We start from the raw sequence: 7,918 nt of genomic DNA, 5'->3' as shown, positions 1-7,918 counted from the left end.
ATGTTATGTGTTATGCACATGTATGAATATGTCACAGTTGAATTCCACTATTATGTGCAATTATAACACACCAATAAAAACATTAAAAATAGAGTATATGAGAGGATTGCACAGGTTATATGCAACTACTATACTATTTCTTCAACTACCCATCCATGTATTTTAGTATCCAAGATGAGGAGTCCTAGAACCAATCCCCTACAGATACTAAGGGACAATTATAGTATCTAATATTACACTTACTGTGATATATGCATATTAGGACTCTGCCTTAGGTGGAAGTACAGTCAACTTATATTTTGCAAATACAATTAAAATGTGTGGAAACAGACCGAAGTTTATGGGGCACCATGTTTGTAATTTGCTCCAAGATTTTTTCAGGCTCTTTGTGAGGCCTTTATAAGTGAGAATCCTTTGTTGGACTTTGGTTCTGCAAAGTCACATTGTCCCAAATCTGAATCCTCCTGGAACTTTTTACTTTTGTTATCTCCCTCAGCTTTAAGTTGTTATACAAGATTCTAGCATGTTCTATACCTAGAACTCTGATACTCAAGAGTGTGGGCCATATAGTAACAGCATTAATGTTACTTCAGAGCTTGTTATATATGCAGAATCTTGGACCCCACCCCAGAACTCCTGAATCAGAGGTGATTTGTATGTACATTAAAATTTAAGAAGCTCTACGGGGCTTAATCCCCAACATTGCAAAAAAAAGTTAATTTATTTACACAAGGATAATATTAGCTGGGGTGGTGTACGTCTTTAGTCTCCATACTTGGGAAGCTGAGACCTGGGTTGATTCCAGGTTCAAGGCCAGCCTCAGTAACTTAGAGAATCCCTTAGCAACTTAGCTAAACTGTTCAAAAATAAAAATTAAGAAGGCCTGGAGGTGTATCTCAGAGGTAGAATGCCCCTGAGTTCAGTTTTTAGTACCAAATAGATAAAGTTTAAGGAGCTCTGGACTTGAATACACTAAGCATTCTTGTATTCTTTCTGGTTGCTTTCTCTATGTGACCTGGGAATTCTAGAGATCAGTCACCATGTTTTCTGATTCTTTTGTCTCCCCCACTGCACTTAGCTGGGCACAGATAAAAGGCATTGGAGGTACTTTTGTTGCAAGATTGGTTATTTTTTCAGTTGAATTCAGCCCTTGAGTAAGAGAAAGAAGAGGAAATATCCCTTTCATAGCTCTCACTGTGGCTCAGACTTTACAAGTTCAAGCTTGATTTTTTTTCCAGGAAGTAAAAAGCTATTTTTCCTTCAAGCCTATGATTTCTATAATTTTGTAATTGAGCTGCAAAGGCTGTTTTTAATTTGACCTCAAGTGCAATTCACGAAGACAACTTTGACAATACTAGTTTCCCTTAGGGCAAAAATACTCCCATTGGAAATCCAGAAAGTATCCTATTGAGTAAAATACTTCTTAATTTACTTTAGAAATGGTATTTAGAAAAGCAAATAGCCTATGACAGAACATAGAACTGTCCACTATTATGAAACCTAATGAAGAAGAAAAAGTAAACTGAGCCTTCCAAATATTATTTTAATAATAATGCCAACAGATCTCAACTTCCTTGGCAGATCTGCTTGTGGCATGTATCAAATGTAATTATGCAAAAATCCTAATTCACTATCTACCCTCAGAAACCTGGGCTTTCAGGGCAAGACTTCAGTTGTAGTTGTATGAAGACCTATGACCTCCTGGGATACTGGGATTAAGAATTAAAACAAGGCAGAAATCTGAAGAAAGCTGCAGAAATCTCTCTCTCTCTCTCTCTCTCTCTCTCTCTCTCTCTCTCTCTCTCTCTCTCTCTCTTGAGTCCAGGAGCATTCCACCTCTGAGCTACACCCCCTACCCTATTTTATTTTTTTTATTTTTAAACAGGGACTTTATTTTTTTTTAATTTGAAACAAAGTCTCACTGAGTTGCAGAGGGCCTTACTAAAATTGTTGAGGTTGGCTTTAAACCTACAATTCTCCTGTCTCAGCATCCCAAGTACTGAGATTACAAGTATGTGCCACCACTCTTGGCTAAAAATCTCTCTTTGGATTATATGTTCAAAATTAATATTTGTACTGGGAACTCATTCCAGGGAGGGACAGAACTGAAAAGTATGTGGCTTTCAGATATTGGGTGGTCATCACAGAAATTTTTACATTTGTCCTCAAGAACTGGCCTTGAGCTCCTTGATAGAGTTTGATGGTATGGAGATAAGGATGATTTCTAAAGAATAAAAAGGACTTGTGGTTAAACCACCCAGGCTGGCTAAGCACTATAATTATTTGAGAAGAAAATACTTCTCTTCTTTGTGAGCTAAAATGAGACAGAGATCTTCCTGGTGAGTGGTCTTGAATGTAGGTTGGAAGGTGAACTAGAGTTTTGGAGTAAGGGTGATAGCAGCCAACAATGAGATCTATGAGCTTCTTATGGAAGGGGATGCTATCTAGAGCATAAATTCTTAATGGTACTAGGTGGGCTCATCACCAGCTTTCAAGGTTCCAGTCACCCCAGGCTGCCCAGAAACTGATGAGAAATGATGGAAAAAGGGTAATGAACATACATTCATTTATGAGAACAAACATCTATTCATTCATGAAAACAAACAGGCATTCATCAATGAAAATAAGTACTCATTCATAAGATACCTACTACTGTGTGCCAGGCATTGTGTTAGGTGCTAATGATAGAGAAGGGAATTAAGAGATCATTTTTGGTCTTTGAAAAGAGATTCTAGTCGCTGGAATGTGGTGATGTATGTGTATAATCCCAGTACTTGGGAGGCTAAGACAGGAGGATTGAAATTTAGTGAGACTCCGCTTCAAAATAAAAAAAAATAAAATAGGGTCAGAGGTATATCTCAGAGGTAGAATGCCTCTGGGTTCAATCTCTAGTAAAACAAACAAAAAAACCCTAGCCTAGTATGGGAGCCCAGAAAATGGGTATCTAAAAGCTAACCTAGCAAGTATGTATGCGGAGGCATTTCTAATAGATTATGGCCCTCTTGGAGTGAAATTTAACATATTAGGGCATTATCAGGGAAGTTTTCGGATTATTGGTCCTGATTCTTCATTCTCCTTATGGCTATGCCTTTGCCACATGACTTTGCTATTCTTCCCATAGGTTACATTTTCTAACATTTTAACTTTAAACCTGGCCACGTGACATATTTTGCCAATGAGATGTTAGCAAATATAATTTAAGCAAAGCTTTGAAATATGATTGCATGGCAAAACTTATACTTTTGTGTATCAAATACTACCATGAGAGCATGCTTTGACTGGCTACTGGTCCCAGGAAAAAGTTGAGACACATGTGGATCTTCCCTGAGCCAACTGAACATGTAGCTTGAAGTGAGGCTGAACTCTTTGACTGACTGCCAGCCCTTCCTACCCCACTCCCAACACATGTGAGCAAGCCCAGCAGATGAGGTGAAGAAAGGGAGTAAGAGTCAGGCACAGCCAGTTATTAAGCTCTCACACTGTGTAAGCTACTGTCTCAGGGACTATGCATGAAACACTACAAATAAGACCCTAGAGAAGAATTTCAGTGACTAACAGTATTGACTTTTTGTTAGTCAGCCTTCTGTCCTAGAGACAAAATACCTGAGAAAAACAACTTATATTTTATTTTATTATTATTTTTGTGGTACTAGGGATTGAGCCCAGGGGCATTCTCCTCTGAGCTACACCCCCATTTCTATTTTATTCTTTATTTTGAAACAGGATCTCACTAAGTTGTGGAGGGCCTCACAAGTTGTTGAGGTTGGCCATGAACCTGTGATTCTTCCTGTCTCGGCCTCCCAAGTACTGGGTTTAAAGCGCGCACTATTACACCCGGCTTCTGGAGCACTTTTAAGATCCACGCTATAGTGTTACTCTAGTTTTCATTATCAAGTGCTTCCTGTGGGCAAGTCCCTTGCCAAAAATTTGGCATTTTTCCATTAGCATTCACAACAACTTTTCCATAAAGACTATTATCATCCCTATTTTGCAGATGAGAGTCCTGAAACTCAGATAATTTAGTGTCTTGCCTGGGATCTCAGTAAACATAAGAACAGGGATTTGAATCTGCCTGTCTGTTCCAAGGCCTCAATTCTTAACTACATGGCTGCAGAGAAGTGAGGATGAAGGCCCAACTTGGGACTTTGCCCAAGCCTAAATGTGAGTGCTGGTCACTGCCAGCCTATCCCCATCTATCTGTGGCCTGGACCCCATCCAGCCCTGGACCTGGCCTGCTGTGGAGCTCACTTACCAACAGTGAGAAGGACTTCTATCAGTACACATGCCAGGGCAGCCTGTTACGTGACAGGAACTGTTCTAAGCATTGTCCATCAGTCTATTCTTATCTGCAGAGGATATGCTCCAATACCCCCAGGGGATGTCTGAAATCACAGATAGTACTGAACACTATACACATCGTGTTCTTTCCTATACATGTATACTTATGATAAAGTTCAATTTATAAATTAGGCACAGTAAAAGATTGGTGATAATAACTAATGATAAAATAGAAAAATGATAACAGTATGCTGTAATATAGTTATTTAAAACTTAGGAATCTTTATTTCTGGAATTTTCCATTTAATATTTCTAAATCATGGTTGGTTGCAGGTAACTGAAACCATGGAAAAGCAAAGCCATGGATAAGTGGGAGGTGATTGTTGTACACGTGTTTACTAATGCCATGACTGCCCTTTGTGATAGGTACAACTATTATTCAACCATTAGTGCTCTGACTTGCTAAGTGGAGATCCTTGATCATTTTGCTGATTCCATACATTGTTACTGAGCCCCTAATGTGCAGTTGAGAAGAGTGTAAACCAAACACATGGTGTCTCTCCTCGCATGGATCTTACAGTCCAGGCAGTTTCACCCAGTCCTCTCCCTCAAGCCTAGCATCCCCCCCCTTTTTTTTTTTTACAGTACTAGGGATTGAACCCAGGAGGATTTTACTTCTGAGTACATCCACAGCCCTAGTTTATTTTTATTTGGAAACAGAGTCTTGCTAAGTTGAGGGCCTCACTAGGTTGCTGAGGCTGGATTTGAACCTAAACCTTCTATTTCAGCTTCCCAAGTACTGGAATTACAGGTGCATGCCACCATTTCCAGATTTTAAGACCCTCTTTCAATCTTGTTCATGGTTACTCAAATAGATGCCAGTAGCCAGGCACAGTGGCATACCCGTCATCCCAGTACTTGGTGGGGGGGAGCGGTGGCTGAGAAAAGAGGATCGCAAGTTCACAGCCAGTCTCAACAACTTAGTGAGGCCCTCAGCAACTTAGCAAGAACTTGTTTCAAAATAATAAAATAGGACTGGGATGTATCTCAGAGATAAAATACCCCTGGATTCAATTCCTATTACCAAAAAGTAAAAAAAAAAATACCATTAATTATTATGCTAGGAAGCCTCATCGCCTCCCTGCCCAATGTTTGGACAGATCTACAAATTTCCTATGTCCATTTAGACTTGGAGATTCACTCTGATATACCATCCTTGAAGAGAGGTGTGCCTTTGCTGGCACCAGAGAGTTTTGACTCCATTTCCCATTCCAACCCTTCTCGGCTAGCTCTTTCTTGATGACAAGGAATTCCCAGTATGCCCTGGAGTTGGGCTTTCTGTACAGAAGGCAGAAACATAGATCACCTTACTCTACTTCCTTTGAGAGCAGCATCCCTGGGTGACCATTCTAGTGATTGACCACTTTGTACCTGTGTGGGAGAAGAAGTTCCCCCCACTTTAGGGTAGGTAACCCTCACTAACTATATAAATGGAAGCAAAGAACATTTCTACCCCAAACCCACAGCAGAGGAAGTCACTAGCCTCCACCAGAATGGCATTTAGGTTGAAGGAGATAGGTATGGAAAGCTTTTCAGAGGCATTCTCATTTACCCAATATACTCTCAAGACCAAATTCCTTCAAGTAGCAGAATTGTGAGGCCTCTGTAATGGTGTCTCTTTTGGAAATGGCAGCCTGCCTCCGATTCCCAAGATTTCCCAGAACATTTACTCAGAGCATGGGCTTTCTCAGAGTTCTTATGAGACAGGGCTCCCGGTCACATTAACAGAAAAATGTGGCCTGAGCCACAGATTGCTGAATGTAGCTGTTTTCATGAGGAATAATTTAATATTCAAATAAGCAGTAATTAAAGAGCAAGGCTTCCTCCCGCTCTTCACCCCTTCCTCCCCGTCCGATCCATCTCACTGGGAGAGGCGGGCCATGAATCCTGCAATTGTGTGGCTGAGTGGCCCACCCCATGGCCGGCACAGTTAAGCCAGGCAGCAGAGAAGAAAGTACAATACGGTTCACTGGGTTATAATACCTCATAAATCACGTAAATTTTTTCCCATAGTCAAATGGTCATGCCACGATCTGCTTTTCAGTTAGATTTATGAGTGTGTTCTCCACATGAGATACATACCATGATAGACTAATTGGCTCAGAACACAAAGAAACAGAGCATTTATGAACCAAAATATAAGGAGCCCATTGACCCTGGTCAGGCTCTTTTCCCTGACAAGTTAGTTATTTTGATTCCCATTTGGGGACAACTCGGGTCACTAATAGCTTTTCAGGGTCCTAATAAAACCACAGAGAAGGGAAAAGGCATCCATGTTGTTGGAGCTATCTTCCATGGGACTTTCTTCTTGGAAAGGAATCTTGGCTTGTTCAAATAAAAGTTGTTCTGGACTTCATTGTATGGCCTGGGCCGATATGGAGAACAGAATTGTTGAGGAGATAAAATAAGAACACATGTACTGGGCATGGTGTACATGGGAGGCCGAGGCAGGAGGATCGCAGGTTTGAGGCCAGCCTCAGCAACTTAGCAAGACTCTCAGCACTCTAGCAAGACCCTGTTTCCAAATATAAAAAAAAAAAATGTAAAGGGCTCAGACGTAGAATGCCCCTGTTTTCAATCTCCAATACCAAAAAATAAATGAATAAAATTAACACATATGCATTCAGAAGCTGAGAAACACTGGTGTTGAAATCCTACAGGTATTCTGACTTTTGCACTCAGAGCGAATGCAGTTCTTTATTTCCAGTTGTAGGGAGCATCAGAGATTCAGGTAGTAGGGGCAGCATCCCAAGGCTACCTGCCAGACAAAGTCACTCCTAACTTTCCTTCTGCTCACTGTTGCTGAGATTTCATGAAGCTGAAGAAATAGAAAAATGTTTTGGTCTCTTGGAAAGAGAAATTGTGAATTCACTTCTAGACCACCATAATAAAGCAAATATGACAATAAAGAGAGTCATGGAAGTTTTTTTCCCCAGTGCATATGAAAGTTATGTTTGCACAGTACTATAAGAATACTATAAGTTAAGTGTAAAATAGCATGATTTCTTAAATAATGTACATGCTTTAATTTAAAAATATTTCATTGCTGCTGGGCATGGCGAAGAACTCATTGACACATGTATCTAACTCCAGCTACTTGTGAGGCTGACATAGGAGGTTAGCTACTTCATAGGAGGCCAGTCTGAGCAACTTAACCAGACCCTGTCTCAAAATAAACAATAAAAAAGTTCAGTAATAGAGTGCTTGTCTAGCATGCATAAGCCCCTGATTCAATCCCCAGTACTGCAGAATAAAAACAAACAAACAAACAAACAAAAAAGAAATCCAAACCAAAAAAGAAATTCAAATTTAGCACATTAATGGCTAAATGTGCTAATGATCATCCAAGCTGTTGGAAAAATGGCAGCGATTGACTTACTCATTGCAAGATTTGTTACAAACCTTCAGTTTGTAAAAAGCGCAATACCTACAAAGTGCCACAAATCAGAGTACAATAAAATGAGGAATGCCTATAATTTGGAGAAAACATACTTTTCTTTTTAACCACCTAGAGCATACATCAAATGTATTCACCACTCAATAGAGGTACTTCTTTAAAACAAGAAATAAAAAAGAGGTT

Source organism: Muscardinus avellanarius (genome assembly GCF_963383645.1).
Source record: "Muscardinus avellanarius genome assembly, chromosome: X".
NCBI classification, from domain to species: domain Eukaryota; kingdom Metazoa; phylum Chordata; class Mammalia; order Rodentia; family Gliridae; genus Muscardinus; species Muscardinus avellanarius.
Note: the sequence above shows the minus strand (reverse complement) of the source record.